Raw genomic sequence first — 17,602 nt, forward strand, 5'->3', positions numbered from 1 at the left:
GTTTTCAAGCAAATTGCTGCACAAATAAAATCCTGGATTGCAACATTTTCTTTAACCATCAAACAGCTTATACCAAACCCTGACAACCAAAGAATAATGACTGGCAAACATAACATGGCAGCAACACTTGAATGCACACAAAATGCACATTGTCCCATCATAGCTTGGTAATCTTTTATAAGGGTAATAGCACAACTTAGAAATAAATTCATATTGCAGCTCAAAGCCAAAAATGTCACATATACTCCTTCCTGTTGAGAAAATAGGAAGGTATAAAACAGGATAATGCCACAACCTGACACCACTTTGAATTAGAATAAAGGAAAACAAGCAGGATTACATAGAAGCAGATGCAAGATATCCATAATGTTTCTTTCTAGGTGCAAAACTTAAAACCGGCCCGTCTTACACAGTCCTCACTCAGTCCTGGTGATGGAAAGACAGCATGACCATTATTTTTATTTTAACATATCTACTCAAAATGGTCTGAGACATGTAGAAACTCAATACATGAATGTGCTCGAGCTTTTCACATCTCAATTTGTGTAGCAACAGCTTAAATACACTTTCAGAAATACAGATTAAAAGAGAAGATGTTAAAACATACAACTAGTCATGGCAAAAAAAAAAAAAAAGTACTTATCACGTACAGTGGTTAGCTAGTCAGACAGAAAGGTGACTTGCAAGTGTGGTAGCTCAGGTAATTGTGTGCAGACCAAACTGCAACCCTCAACGCTGAAAAGAAAACTTTGAGCGGAAAATTAAGGTTAGCGAGCAAGCACCTCACCAGTATTTTGCCAATGAGCATGGCCTGCTAAACATGGCCTCCAGAAGGCAAAGCAACAGTTTGCTTTTCAGTCTGAGGACAGTTATAGACAACACAATAGCAACGACCCACAACAGCTATGACAACACAAGCACACAACATTTGAGCAAATCAGGGTCAGGGCATTCTCTAAAATGTGCAAAGAGCAGTGTTATACACTTATCTAACCAGGCAATGTGTGAGCAACACAAATTTCAGAGAAATTTTGTTCATAAGTGAAAACTAATCCAAGACAGACTTGAGGCGCGGCAGCCATCCAAAATTAAATAACACAAAATTAGAAAGAAATATACTTATACGAAATATACGTTGTTGTTCAACTGTGCAAGACAATGAGCGGCAGACAGACCCTCAGTGGTCACTCCATCCTGCTCTCTGTCCTTCCCATTTGGCTGGTGGAAAGCAACAGTAGTTTGGTGCAGGCTGTCCATTTTCCTGTGATGTACCGTTGCTCTGTAGCTGCTGCTGATTGGTCAGAGGTGATAGGAATCCCACCGTTCTTCAAACTTCTCTTCTTGAATTTCAGCTTATTCAGAATCCAACTGTCCTGTTCTGAGCCACTTGTCAGCATGTTTGCACTGAACAGCATTCAGGTCACAGATCTTTTTTATGCACATGGCTAAAATTGGCTTTGACTCCTTGGGGGAAAAGAAAAAAAGTTACTTCCTGAATGTTTGTGGCTCTTAAGATTACCTGTGCATCAGTGGGGCATCATTGCCAACTTATTTGCAGGGGGAGACTATTTGAGAGATTATCTTGTTGAAAGTTATTCATTTGATTATATTTTTACAATGTGTTTATTACAACATAGTTTGATTGTGAAAGTAACATACGAGAAGTGCAATTTAGCCCATTTTCAGAATGTTTGGGCAACTTTGGGATGGAAATACTCTTTTTTTCTGTTATAATCGCTGGACAATTCTAAATGATCTGTCTCATAATCATTTAAAAATGATTAAGAAAACTGTTTTTTTTGCCTGTTATGAGTGAGTTTTTGATTGAGCTGAGACATATCACCATCAATTTTGTGATTTAAAGGTAAAATATAGGTATTGTAGTGTTTGAGTAATTTTGGGGGGGGGATTTGCATTTTTTGTCATTTAATGTTTAAGCTTTTGTTTTTCCAAAGTAAATATACAAACTAGAAATGTTGGAGTTTGTAATCTTTAACGTAAAGGTTGTCAGAGTCCATCGCCCCCATTACAGAGACACTGTTAAGGGAGCAAACTAAATCATCCATCCAGCCTTTCTATCCTGTTCAGGGCCCTTTGTTGACTTAAAGGAGGGGAACTCACTTTCATGGTGAACATGGAGAAAAGTATAGCCACACACTGTGGACTTCAGATGGCAATTTCATTCAAGTGCATCTCCTTTTGAACTCCATATAGCAACATGGTGTTCAACTAATGTACCTTGGAAGTACAAAGTGAAAAACAAACTACTCATCTAAATATATATATACTATCATATAAATACATATTTGGTTGATAAAGAAAATGTTGTTTTTGATCAAGAATAAAAAAAGGAGACTGCTGCGTTCACTGAGTTTGCTGCTGTTTTTGCAGTCAGAGGAAAAGTCCTAATTTTAACAAAAGTGAGGTTTGGTAATTGCTGTGTGATCTGCTGTTTTGGGGCAACTGTTATAAAATGCAGTTGAGGTTATCTTCTGATTTCCTCTTGCCAGAGATTTGAATTTACAAGTTCCTATTTTCCCATGGGATGCACCTTAACCCCCACTTAGAATCACTCTCACGGCTGAGGAGGCGCCTCCTAATTCTGCAGCAATTTATATGGCTATTCATCACCTCCTGAAGGACGTGAGTATTTTGTTTCACTTACTTTGAAGCATTCGTAAAATATATGATAAAACTTTTTTTCTTGCATAACTCCATTTTCATCCACTTATCCAAGGTCGGGTCGCGGAGGCAACAGGTTCAGGGAAGAAATATTATAATATATATGCATAATCATCATCATCGTTATTCATTTGGCACTTCTGAAAAAAAATTCTGGGAAAACTAGCTTCTCACAGTCAGATCAGGAAAAGGAAAATAAACAGGGCCATTCAACACAACTGAAACATTTAACTGTTAGCTGTCTTGCAACCTTTTTCTGTTTTTGTAAACATTATTCTCCTTTGAGAGAGCCATTCTCTTATTTAATAAGTCATTTTCTGTCTCTTTGTTTACTCTTTCAGACGCATGGAAAGACCAATAGACCTATAAGTATTGTTGTTACAGTTAAGGGATTCCTGGCCTCTGGCAAACACAACATGCGTGTTCCCAATTACTTGATCTGACTGCAAGAAAACTCCAGTCTTTAGTTTCTGAACACATACCAGTGCATACACGTGTGCATTTTTCACAAAAGCCATTTTATCCCATTGATCACTTTGAAGTTCCTTCTGAAATAACAGATATATGTATTGATATTTGTTGGTGTGTGGAATTTTCTCCATTCGGGACATAAAACTCTTGCTAAATTTGAGAGTAATGTGTTCAGCAAGCCTGCATTGATAAAGGCTTTAAGAGTTTCAAATCACTCCCACAAATATTTAGGAATGGTGCTTAACGTGGTGCTGCAAGAGATGGCAAACACATTTATGTCAGGCAAGAACCGCTGTTCTTCTTCACAGTGCATCAGATCAAAAAAGGATGATGAATGTCTGCGAGCTGATTAGCATTGTTAGCTCATACGTACATATCTGGATATTCCACCATAAGGATTTGTTGGACAAAAGCCATCCCTGTTATCAAGGAATTTTAACAACAAAGATTGCTCGTGTAACAAAAAGCTCCTACTACAAGTTATCATAGTTCCAGCTGACAACAAATTACAGATCAAAGGGTATGTTAACCCACAGGAGATTAAGAGTCTTTATCTGACATAAAGACACGATGGCCGTTGGATCAGAAAGAGAAACTTTTCAGCCCATTTTCATGGTAGAACAGGAAATATTTTACCGCATTTTTGTCTTTTATAGATGGGATGGGAGTCGTCGTCCGGTAAACCAGAAGAACGTGTGATAGACGTCATGGAAGGTTCCATTTCAAGGTTTTTTTTCACAACTAAACCCAACAAATTGGTTTCTAAAGCCTTGACACTGCCAAGTAGTTTAAATGCGGTTTAAATACAGCGAGTAAGAAAAAGTAACCAGAGTCAAACCGAAAGTAGAGTTTAGCACAAATTAAAGTGCAAAAAGTGCCAGACTACAGACCACAACTACAACATCAACTCCTCAGTGTGGTCTGCCTCCCTTTGGCGAGATGAGGGGGGAGTTCTGCACCAGCCGTGTGTTTGGAGAATCATCTAGTTGTGTTTTGGAGAAGAATCTGCCATTCAAAAGACCCTTTTCTTTATCCATTTCAGCTTGCCATCCGAAGGGTTAGGCTGCATCCCCGTTTGATTTTCTGAACTGTTGGATGAACCAAGCGTCACTTTGATCTTTAATCTTGCATCAAAATAAATGAATAAATAGGGCGGTTAAGAGGAATTTTTGTTCTTGATGCATACAGTCTCAGACTCCAAAAAAATTACAGGCCCAGACATGTTTAAACTAAACGCAAAACTCAGATATTCTTTCTTCAGCGACACACATCAACAATCATAGCACCCCAACTACACATGCAGGCACACACTCATTACATGCCCACACACAAGGAAAAGCTCCTCATTAAGGCCAGGGTGACATCTCCCCATTGTGATGTGGACAGACGTTATCGACCTTCTCTATCTCATAGTCAAAACCTCTGTTGGGGCTAGTGACAGGGGGTAAGTGTCAAGAGAGACCATGAATGTAGAAAAGGGTTGGAGTAGATTGAAGGATTGGGGGTAACTCTGAAGGCGACTAGCTGTCAAGATGTGATGGCGCGGCCGACATTGTAATATCTCGTCACATGCCATACATGCTCCACAGAACCTGCTACTATTCAGACAGAACTTGTAAAAATGACTCGAGATAAGTTGTGACCACGCTTCCCGCATTGCACTGTAGTGCTTACAAGAGTAATTAAAAATTTCAGAGCAATATCGTCTCCTCTGAAGATAAAAGAAAAAATCTATCTATCGCATTCCAAACCAGTGCTTGACTTGGGACTGATGCAAAAACATAAATCAAAGTGTATTACTGATGGGAGGGGTTTGGCGAACTTCACATCCAGACTTTTGTTGGTTAATAGGCTGCATTAAGCCCATCAAGTGGTGTGGTGTGTGATAAGGAGTCTCACGGGCCCAGTAGGGGCCTGAAGAAGCTGTTGTAATGAATGGTTGGAGCACTGCTGATGCACGGCAATCATTAACAGCCTGATAATTACTCTGGATACCTCGGTGAATTGTGTGTATGTGTGTGCACGATGCAGATAGAGCTATTACGATGTGTGAGGCCTCAGAGAAAAACAGATAAGCACTGTGTTTGTGTGCATTTTGCTTTGCTGGTTAACATATTGTGTACGTGTGTGGCCTAGAAACGTCCTACTCCAGCTTTGTATTCATATTCATGCTTACCATGGCAAATATGAGCGTTTTCTTTGCTGCTTACTCTGAAGGTATTTGAAACTGTCACAGTTACGAAAAGACTTTGTTCCAACACCGCAGCACTTGCCTTATTAAGATGGTTGCAGGGCTCTGGAAGGAATGATAAAATCAACACAAAAGATGACATCGAAACAATATGGTTTCCTCCTTTTCATCCCAAATTAAAACTGCTCACTCAAGTCTTATTTTGACAAAGTTTCCCAACAACCGTGTGATTAAGACAAATGTTCACTTCAAGCACTGTTACTGAAATACTGAGCTGTTTACTCAGAGGGTTCATTATTACTCGCTTGCTTTTTTTGTATCACTGACTGACTGAGTTTCCATGGAAACAAACCCATCACCACACATTAGTGACAAGAGACTAATAAGAAGAAGAACGAATCACAGTGGCACACTTATGTAGCTTTGAAAGCTCCAAACAATGCAGTAGGTGTCTTGCTCAAAGAATACAGAGCATTAAGTCCTTTAAGGGCTGTTTATGAACCCGGTTTATCCAGTAATGTATTCACAAAATGTGACACTTCAAAAAGTGACCTCAATCGCAAAATATGCTTTGGTTTAAGTGCTTTTTAGCATTTATAGTTTAATTGATATTGTAATGGTTTATGCTGTGACAAGAAAAATGTGACATTCTATTCACTGTGTTTTTCTTCACACAAAAGCAGGCTGCCATACATATATGACCTAGTGGTAATCTTCTAGGACGTGTAACTGCCGGGAGTAAATGTAATATCGGCCAACTGTCCCTTTGTAACAGCTAGCATAAACTTGCGTTACATTTACATTGAAGTGATGCTATAAATACGGCTCTTGCTAACCATCCCAGACTTTACTCATCTCGGGAAATCAGTAAAATCTACATTTCTAACTTAGAATTTCTTATCATAAGGGGAAACACACATAATGGCACATAACTGGACAAAGTTCTACTATGAACTGTGCAACTTTGGGCTAAAAATAAATAAATGAAAAATATGGAAGAATTTAAGTAGTGTGTTGTGGTCTATTAAAGAACCTTAAGTCTGCTCTTACATACTGTAAAATATGTTAATTTGTTTCATACTGCATATTGCTAGGCAAGCCAGATTATAGTATGTGGATTCCTAATTACTGACAAGCTGTTTTGGAGAGAAGAGCCTGGTTTCATTGTTTTCATACCTGAATGCTATACTATGTAAATTGCTGTGTGTCAGCTTGTTAATCAGTCTTTAGTCCCAAGCAATTCTTTAATCAAATTGACTAAAAGGCCCCGAGGGGATTCTATGATGCTTTTGTTACTGTTTTGGAAGAAAAAAAAATGTTCATAATTTTTAGATTGAATGTCCTTTGTATGAAATGTGATCCTAACATTAATACATAAAGGCAGTACAAAAAAAGCATCACTATGATCATTACAAATTACATGTCTAGCTAACCAAGCTCGATGCTGTGAGCTAGCATTAGTGGAAAACCTCTCAAAATAAAAAGAAGCTGACACTCAGCTACAAAACTAAATGCCTTAAAACCATAGTAGTCCATAAATCACTATGTAGTGGCAGATAACTTTCCTTATTCTGCTCCCTGCACAGATGCAGTTCAAGTTTTGATTCATCAGCACATCGACATCATGCTTCTCCATTTGTTTTCCTAAAGGATGACATCTACCGTCCACATCTCACCACTGTTGAACTGGCCAAAAATGTTATAAAGTTGAAGAGGAAAGCACTAATGTGATAGAGGAAAGCACTAATCTATGCATAAAGGCTGATACATGAGCTGTCAGGCATAAGGTCACTGGTTTGACCCTCATCGTACTCAATGCTTTCTATCTTCACTGCATGTTAACACTTTGTTTACACTCACTACTCCTATTATCAGGGGTCTCTCTCGCATCATTGATTTTGATTGATATGTTTTACGCCGGATGCCCTTCCTGACGCAACCCTCACCACTTATACGGGCTTGGGACCGCCACTAGAAATACACTGGCTCATGCTTCCCAGTGGCGAGGCACTCAAACTCATGCCTAAGGACAATTTAGAGTCACCAGTTAACCTATCATGCATGTTTTTGGGGGCTGGGAGGAAGCCAGAGTTCCCAGAGAGAACCCACGCATACACGGGAAGAACATGCAAACTCTACACAGAAAGGCCTCAGCCGGGAATCGAACCTGTAACCCTCTTACTTTGAAGCATACAAACAGTGTACATTGCTAGATCTACTCTTTACAAAATGCAATATTGACCGTCATGTCGCTGGAACTCTGCCCAGCAGCAGCCTCATCCAGGGCCCATTTCTACTACATGGACAAGTGGACAAACATACCTGTTGGATATTTTCTGGTGAGACAGGACAGGCCGTCCTATATTGTACGAGGCAGCCTGTTTTTTTTATGGCTTCAGCTGTTTACATGGACAGTAACTCACAACAGTTCTTTGAACTCTTGGTTTCAGTTCTTTTCCAGTTTTTCACACACTTTCTATGATATGAATTTGTGTGTCTAATCTCAGACCAAAACAAAATAAGTGTAAAAAACACAAGATTGTCATCTTTCACAATTTTGTTTTCAATCACTTCAAGTTCAGATCAGCAGTGCTGTGGTTCATTGTTTTATCATTGCAGGCAACACTGTTTGGCTGCTGTCCAGAGTGCTGTTTCAGTGATTGAGAGCCCAAACAGTCCTGGCCCGCCCCGTTTAGTTTAGTCTACAAAGGGGTAATTGAATAGCACAAGACTGCAATAGCATTGGACTGGAGGAATGCTGAGCTGCTGGGAATATGGAGAAGGTTTCAGCCAGCAGCAATTAAACAAAGAAATGATGCGTGAAATAGAAGGGAGGAGGGGAGTGTTCGTGAAGAGAGAGTAAAAGCGATGAGATTATAAAGAGAAGCAAGATACATCTCAAATTTGGGGACAAACACTGGAGGTGCACAAAGATGGAGAGGGAGAGATAGTAGCAAAAAGAGATTAAAGTTTTGTTAAATATAAAAAGATACAGAAGAAGAGACGATTGAGACTTTGCAAGCGGCCATGCTGGGATGGCAACGCTTAGCCTGGTGGCAAAATGCAGAGTAAGCTTGTTCTATGCATCATGTGTGACAGTATTTTGGACCAAATTTCCCCTCAAGATGAGGATTTGAAACAATATATCAAACCTGCTGTCCCCTAAAAGCCTTACAGAGAGATGAAAATATCAGATGTGTGCTGTAACACCTTCTCCTAAACTGTTTTTTGACAGAACAAAAACTGCTGGCAGAACATTCCAGAATAGTCAGAAAGTATCGTATGTAAAATATGATGTTTCCTTTTTTTTTCTCCCCTTTCTAACCCACGCTCCCATCTCGAAGAAGATACTATTTTTCAGACTTTGTCTTCCACATTTGGTTCTTTTATCTGTTGCTTTGCTCTCTCAGATGATGAAATAAACTGATTTGTGGTTAATAAAACCAGCCACACAGTAGATTTCATTATGCTGGGAATTCTGGGAAGTGTGAGCATATCTGTAGTATCCAGTAGAGGCTTCATGTAGATGTTAGATTCGCTCCGACTATAGTAGCCTTTATGCAATTAAATTAACATACCGTACCTTTTGATTCTTAATTAAGAAACGTTTAGCCTTAAACATGACTATCTTCATGACAAAGAGTTTTGACCAGATATTGGCCTGTTGCTACCAACTTAAGAGTTTAACCGTCATTCCTTTTTTATTTGACGTTGCTAAAGTCTGATTGGCGTACAACTTTGTCTAGCTTGAAAAGAAAGATCTAAAGTGAAACATTTTACTTCATTAACTTCTGAAGTTAAAAAGTAGCAGGCAAGAACACCACTGGACACCGCTGGACCACAGTAATGGTGACTGAACTAAGAATCAGGTGAGAACCAATGAAAGAGAGTCAACAGAACAATGAACTTATGCAAAAGCCTCATTAACAAAAAAAAGCTGCAGCAGTAAGAAAACCAAAAGCATTTGTTTTCTTCTAAAGTTCCAGCGACATTTTACCAATGATCAAATCAAGTTGCCATGGCAACTGTGTCCCGTTGAATTGTTTGCTGCTTAGAGCTACGTGGCAGTGCTATGTAGATATGAGGTTTACCATTTGCTTTATGATCGTGCAGGAATAATGAAAGATTCTTTATTAAAGGCTCAAAGCAAATCTACAACAAGTGTCCTAATCTAAATGTCATGATTTCTTATCTCTGAAAAATGCAAACTCATTTATTATGGTTTTATTATTTGTTGCTTAACTTTCAACTGAGGTTAAAAGAAATGCCTCTAAAATTAGGAGTTTAAACAGCAGGAAACGACTTTTCCTGTATCTTTACATGCAAGCTTGTTAAGAGTTCAGCTGGATATTTCCCAGGAGCTTTCCACTTTCCACACACATGCACGTGAAGGCCAGGGAATCAGGGATTTAATGGATGATAGAGGAAAAGGTTTGAAAATGCATAGTGAGGATAACCCTGAAGTACTCTCAAATGTCAGTGGACGGAGCCATGTTAAGGTCTGAGATGATTTCTGCACGGGTTGTGGCTGTGCTGCCACCGCACATGTGGCTTAATGAGAGGAGCTCTGTGAGCCTGCAGTGTGAAGAATCATCCTAAAATTGGTCTTCAGCTTTCAAAATGTAACACGACTGAGAGGCAGTTCACTTGATGTGCAAAGGAGGGAAAATGTAGATCCGTGCGAATACTTTCACATGTGTGATCTCACACACTCGTCCAGCTTATGTGCACTCATGCTTGAATTTGATGTCGCAGCTCAAATTCGAAGAATTATTTCAGGCAAAAAACAAAACGCACAATAAAATGAAATGGAGAGGTGTGGAATTATAGCAGATCCATGACCTCTGTGAGCGGGAGCTCTCCAGCTGCCCTCCTCCTTCTCCTCCTCCCCCTCTATCTAATCCTGCCAGAGGAGTTTAATTTACTGCCTAGAGTTCCCTCACACAATTTCTTTAAAAGTACATTTTATGAGACTGCAATTCCATTTCATAGGGGGGCCCTGTACAGTAAATCCTATTTGCAAAGCGTCACATGAGGTCATATTAACATGACAAAAGTGCCAGTCTGCAGTCCCGTGCTTTGCTCTTGCCCATATTATCACCTCCTGAGGCATTTTATGGGATACAAGAGCGTCAACTGGAGTCCATCTGGAGTTGTAGCAGCCACTGCCGAGGCATAAGTGTCGATAAGATAGAAGATAAAAGTGGCTCGGCTGCACAAATAAAAGCAGACATCTAATATGAATCAATAATATCACAGTTCTCGCTCTGGAAAGTATCTGCAGCTTAAATGTTGCTTTTGCAAAGTTCAGTGGGATGAAAGCATCCAACAACCGAGGTGATTGAGGAAAGTGTAGCTTTTAAAGTACCAACCTACAAAGAGACACTTTCAGCAACAATCTATAGGCTTAGAGAATCTCTAATACTGTAGTATTTCAGTGTAGAAATAAAAAACATATTTCCAAACCAAAAACAAAATATACATCATGCTCCTGCAAGCAGCTGGTATACAGATCATTTTCTCTCAGCCACTTGGTCACTCCACTCATGTACCAGCACAGGAGGGCATACAGTAGCTGTCAAAGTTCTTATCATCACACTTTTAAAAATCTTTTGATGAAGCTTTATTGCCATCTGGCTATTAAACAGAATCCAGGTGTGGCAAGTTTGTGAAGCTTCCTCACTGCAACAAACTCACACAAACTCGTTTTTAACTTCCTCCGTCTTACTGATGAGAAACCGAGGCTTTCAGCGAAAACACACTTTTAACTTTAAAAGTTGGCAAAAGTCATTGTTATGTTGTCACGTCTATTTAGTGAAAAGACCACAGAAGCTACTATTCCTCTGCAGGTTCTGGGTAAACAGACTGGGAGTTCTCAGCCAGAGCCATATGGTCTTGTTACAGGAGCCCATTTCTGATCATTAATGAGCTGTGATTGATTGGACTTTGAGCCCTGCTGTGTATGGCCCTGCTGCTGAATGAATGATCAGCAAAAGGAGTTAAAGTTAAGGGACTGTGGTCGATTTTATCAGTGCTGGACATTATCATAGTCTTTTACAAAAACCTGTGGTTAGAATATAATTATCTGAAATTGCCTGAAAAGGACAAAAGACGAATAAATCATTCAAATAACTTGACACTTTTACAATGTGGGACCTGATTATGTAGCTCTGGGTTGTTTTGTTAAAATATGCGAAAACAAAAGAATGTTTTGTACAATCTGTGGACGGGTAACCACGATTATTTTAAGGTGTTTTATTCCTTTCTTTAAGGCAGTATTATATACTTCAACTTTAAAATTCTAAACAATAAAATCAGTGAGTGCACTGACATAATAATGAAGAAAAAGAAGAATATTTCTGTATCTGTTGCATTTAGCAAAACAAAGTTACAGAGAGCTTCTTGTGGTCAGCAAATAACACACAAACTAAATACTGCAAGACATAAAAACTCAATGAAAAGAGAAAAAAAGGTCTAAAAACGGTCTAAACAGTCGCTTAGAAACTCATCTACAACCCATGAAAATACCAAAAGCTAGAATCTGTAATAATAAAGACAAATGATGCAAAAGAAATACCTTCGATTTAAAAGAATTCACTGGCTCTGCATGCCGTATTTTGTTGGCCAGGGAATTTCAGGAGCAAAGAGGGAATCGCACAATGACATCACACGGTCAACTTTTGCTTTGAGGTGTAAGAGCGAGCAGGTATAGTGCAGGTACAAGCCTCTGAGACCCGACAATTAATACCTCAAAAAAACCTTCCTGCAGATGCAGACACTGAGGAGGCTGCTTGGCAGCTTAGTTCTGCACCATCAGAAATGTTATTATTTAGGCACGTTAAATGTATTCCAGATTTAAGTCTTTCAAAGTGCTTATGTATCTTTTTAACTGGTGTTCCTTCATTGGTAAAAATAGGTTTGTATACATCTTATAACGAGGAACTCAATATTCAATTTACTGTCAAAAAAATTCCAAGATCCCCCAAAAAAAGGCTCCATGTGGTTAAGTGTTTGTGATGCTGGAGCCAGTTGCTTTTGAGTTTAAGAGTAGAAGTCCGACGTTGACTTATCTTTTTAAATGATCAACATTTAGATCATTTATCTCAGTACTGTGTACTTGGTTAAAGCACCTTCTCCGTCATGGGCAGCCTCAAGTCTTTACGGGAATGCTCGTTCAGGCTTGGTACACCTTTAATTTGAAGGTTATCTGTCTCAGAAACGTTTAAGCTGATGTTTAATTGTAAACATGCACATCGGTTCAAACCAACCTGAGCATTCCTGTTAAGGTTTCCACTCAGAATGGCTAAAACATTTCCTGTATCAGTCTTCCCGACTGTTCTGAGACAATAAAACATCTCCACAGCATTATGCTGCCATCGCCATGCTTGACTGTAGTGATGGTGTTGATGAGGTCATACCACCTGGTTTCTTCCACACAAACACTGTGTAATTGCATTCCAATCAGTGTTTGTTTCATCTGTGTTTTGCAGCTTTTCAAGTGCCTCTCAGTGAGCTCCTTAGTGAGTCGTGACCTCTGTCTGCAACTCAGCTGTATTAGCCTGATTGGTGGAGTGCTCGACGGATGCTTGTTCTTGTGTAAGGTCCTCCCATCTTCACAAAGGAGCTCTCGAGCTCGATCATTGTGACTGACCACCTTGATTGAGGCTTGTCTGGTCAAGGCCTTTCTTTAGCTGAGAAGCCAGATCAAGAATATTTGTTGGTGAAAGTTTCTTTCATTTTAGAAATTTGAAGGCATCTGTGCTTTCAAGTGAATGACAAACCTGTCTTGAAGGCTTAAGCAGAATTCTGTCATCCTGAGGATTTGTTCTTTTTCTCTGACACACAATATTATTTGTGAAACCTTATATAGGCAGGTGTTTACCAACTCCAGTCAAGTAGAAGCATCACAAGGAACGCAAGCTGACAGAATGCATACCTTTGTAAATAGGATGAATTATTCCTTCTTTTTTTTTCTTTACAGCTTAGGAAAACACTGTAAAACCTCCTTCTGCTTTTTCAAAGTGTCACATTGTGTGTAGGTTTGACACCTGAAACAGGAGCCAAACCACTATCAGTACTGTATACCCAGAGAATATGTGATCAGGCCTATAGTGTCTAAAAGTTATTTTCTCTGCCCTTGCGCTGTATTGCCTCACGAGTAAGTTAAAAAGACTGCAGAGACAAACAAGGCACCCTAAGCCAGCAATCAAAAGTTTGCAAACTGCTGTCTATGCAAGTTTACAATGGGAACCTTCCAACGTGTGACAGTATTTACATAAAGGATTCAGGCTTGGTTGGAATATTAATTATTGATATGAACTGGAATGAATGATTTATAACCAAAGCCAATCAGAAGCTGCTTTCTCCCACTCCCACCTGACGGATATTATATATTTATAACTCAAGGACATGCTGTCATTGTTTAGGCCTACCTACTTACTCTTGGGTTACAGTGGAGCAAAGCTTTTGTTTCCCTCTCCATTGTACTTTGCCTTCAAAGACAATTGCTATTGGCTGTTCAGCAGAAAATGTACTCAGGAGACAACTCGTGGCCTTCCAGTTAAGAGTGCTCTTGTAAGATGCACACGTACAAACTGTAATGTCGAAGCTCTTTTCCTCAGGCAGCAACACTTTCATAAGCCCTTTTTATAAGGCAAAGAAATAAGATCTGATGTTCACATAGACTCTTGACCTTTACTACTGTGGAATTCTTTAAATATTTATTAAAATATCAATATTTCTTTAACTTTGTGCATACTATATAATGCAAACTTATGCTGTTGCATAGAACAAGCATTCAGAGGCATGTATGCTAGAGCTAATATGTGCTAATATGCTTTGTTTTTCACTGAGCCTCATAATACATGAAAAGTCACATTGTTGAACACAAAACTTTAACTGACAACGTATGGCCCATTTGTATGGTTCTCAATGAGAAGGACACTGCATGGAAATGCATTTAACACGCTATCATTAGCACTGTATTTAGAAAGCAATATGCAAAGTGGTTTTGATGAATGTGCTCAATTAATGGAGACAATAAAACAGGATAAAATGTTGATGTGGGCTGGCTGGAAATATATTTACTTGCTTTAAAGCGAGTAAGTCACCCATGGGAGAGGAGGAAAAATGATTGGGCCAAATTGATCGTTGCTTGGAATTAACCCCACTCTGATTGGTGCTATTGTAATTGAAGGTCAGTCGGGTTCCTGTAATACATGACGTACAATTGATAATTGGGAGCCTTCCAATATGGAGAGTAAATTAATTCCTAGGAATGAGATACCACAATGTGCAGGTCGGTAAGTTGTTAATCAGACTAGACTCCTGCTGTATGAGGTGAATGGCTGAAGTGCATGATGCATAGACGATAAACTCTAAATATAAAACTGTGTATGAATGAATAATTCAGATGAACCCACATGTAAAGATGTAAAGATTCTCCACATGTCTGGTGAAAGGTTTGCATTAATTATTCTGCTGTGAATGTACTGTTCATGTTTATCTTATTGGACTTTATGAAGTTTTTTTTGCATCTGCACCACATCTCACAGATAAGATTCTAGTTAAATTCTGAGTCAAAACAGACTTTTTGCAGTCAAAAATAGTGCTGGTTGGTTTTTTTCCCCAATTCTTTTCCTCTGTGACCCTGTAGAGGCGGGTTGGCTTCCATGTTTGATTGACAGCATCTGGCAGGGTGCCTAAGTGCCAAAATTATAGAAAAATCAACTGATTTCACTGGCTGTACGGAAATGGAGGATGATGTGGGTGTAACAGTTTGAAGGACATGGTCACACCACAAAACAGCTTTTTTCCCAGCTATAAGATGTCGATGTGACACGATGACTCAAGGGCTTTTGTTTCAGGAAGGAGTTCTTGCTGTTTACATTAACAGACAACATTCCAGGTGGGGGAAAAAATGCCCAAAAATACTGATTTCAAATTGACAATTTTGATTCACTATGAGAATTATAAGCTAGTCAGATCCAAAAGGGAATCACAACACCAATCACAAGCTTCTGTGTACTAAACCCATCTGTTCTCACTTCCAAATTTTCACATATTGACGTTCAGTTAGGACCCTGCTGCATCTGTTTAAAACATAAGGGGTACCCTAAAAATGTCCCTTTTGGACACAGCATTTCCAGAGCTGGGACTGTAACAGCTGTGGGACACATCACCATGGCAAAGTGATAAATGTTGGCAAAGTTTCCACAATAAAATGTATTCTACTGTGTAATTAATGTTTACCCGTGATGTTTTTTCTACCTTTGAAGTCCAATGAAGTAGTGCAGTAATGGAGGAAGGTAAAATCCCCTCTTGCAATCCATATTGCTGTTTTTAAAAACTAGCACTGTAAAATTATGTTTATCTGTCAGTGTTTACTGTTAACGAGGCCAAAAGTTAAACCAATACTTACTGCTGCAGAAGGATAACTGGCATCATGCGGCTGTGGAACAGTTCCCTGTGTGTCTGAAAGTGAGGGTAAGGGGTCAACAGACCAGCGAAATGCAGAAATAACACACCATCTGGCTGTCTGTGTTAAAGCATAACTGTGCGTCACCACCGGTCAGACTAGTGTGGGGAACTGGTGCTGCTGTTCAAACACACTGGTTTACAACAGGGTGATTAGTTCTATTGTTCCAAACAGAAATGATGGGCTCAATAGTCCATTTCCACGCTGGGCGGAGCAGAACAATGACTGACTGTTAAGTTTCTTTTCCTTTTGGCATTTTAAAACTAGCAAACTTACTATCAGTCAGTTCTTGATACTGTCCATTAGATATAATCACTTTATCTCGTAAAGGGTCATGATTGGTCCTCAAAGGTTAACACAGTCAAAGCTCACAATGTACAGCATATTCAATAAAAGCTAGCACACATTCATTTTACCTCCCTGAGTTAATACTTTGGTAACAGACATTTCACTGGACTGAACAGATTTTGCCACAGAAATACTGTTTAAAATCTGAATCTTTATTGAGAATAAATACAGAGACGGTAGCCAACCTCATGAAACAAAATACATCAAAAAAGAAAGAGAAATCTACATTTGGTTTTGTACATTTACTTATACAAGAGAAGAAGACATGATTTATGGAAGGGATGTGTAAAAAAACACATAAAATTCAATTGCAGCTGGAGTGCTTGAGTATTCTGAGCACGACTAATATTTACCCTCTGGACATTTCCTCTCTTGCTTATCTCACAGTTTTGAATTTGAATTTACTGCCTAAATAGTTCCTGTCTGCTATTTCAGCATACGGACAGCGCGCGGTATCACACGTACATTGGTAAATCTGTTGTATGCTGTAAGTTGAAAAGATTCCCATTTCAGTCTGGCTGTTGCACACATGCCCACTCGTGCACTGCAGCCTGTGTATTATCCTCCCACTCCCTCACACCCACGCAGACAGCAGCATGTTTGGTGAGGGCCATATTTCTTCCTTTTTTAAGAGTCCATTCTAAGAAAAGTTCAAGAAAGAAATCAACAGCTTCTGAGAGGAGTAGCATTGCTCCATCTCTCCTATTATGTTTGGGAGTTTTACTCTTATTCCCTTCATCATGTACTACAATTTTCCACTTTACATCTGTTACATTACTCTACATTAAAGATATGTACAACATTCATATACTGTAGTTAGTTGTGCATATTAATATTACACACCAGATGGCCTTAGCAGCAAGTGAGAGGGAAGCATAAGCTTGGGGATGACACGCTAAGACATTACACCATCAATCTCTTTCAGACAGCTTCTCTCCTATTCATAAATCAATAATTCTCTATCATCTGTAGTCACACTGTAAATTGCAATATGGCATGATATTCAGAATACAGTGGAGTTCAAAGGCTTTGCATATTTGTGAGAATTATACAAGCTAGTCCGTCTACCGGCTTAGCCTCAATCTCATGATGATGCTAAAACCTGTTCTGAGGGATCCTGCCTGAAGTGGGGGCTATTTGAAGTGGCTTTGGCAGCTCCTGCAAAGAGCTAGGTACCCACTGTAAGAGATAGGCAGACCCATTGTTGAAGAGTTGGCCAACAGTTCTTGCTCCGTTTGCTTGGACATGCTGCAGACATGATTTGGCCCTGTGCTAAGCTTCTCATTTCAGTCGGCTAACAGCACTTGTCTATGGTGAAATGAGAAGCCATTAATGTGGAAATGACAAGAAGTTTTGTGAAGTGTACACAAATAAAGTTCGGGGAGGAAAATGCTCTTACATCAAACTAGACATATTTTCCCTGTATGCAAAGG

This window comes from Leuresthes tenuis, unplaced genomic scaffold, assembly GCF_036924035.1.
Source record: "Leuresthes tenuis unplaced genomic scaffold, fLeuTen1.0.hap1 SCAF_22, whole genome shotgun sequence".
NCBI classification, from domain to species: domain Eukaryota; kingdom Metazoa; phylum Chordata; class Actinopteri; order Atheriniformes; family Atherinopsidae; genus Leuresthes; species Leuresthes tenuis.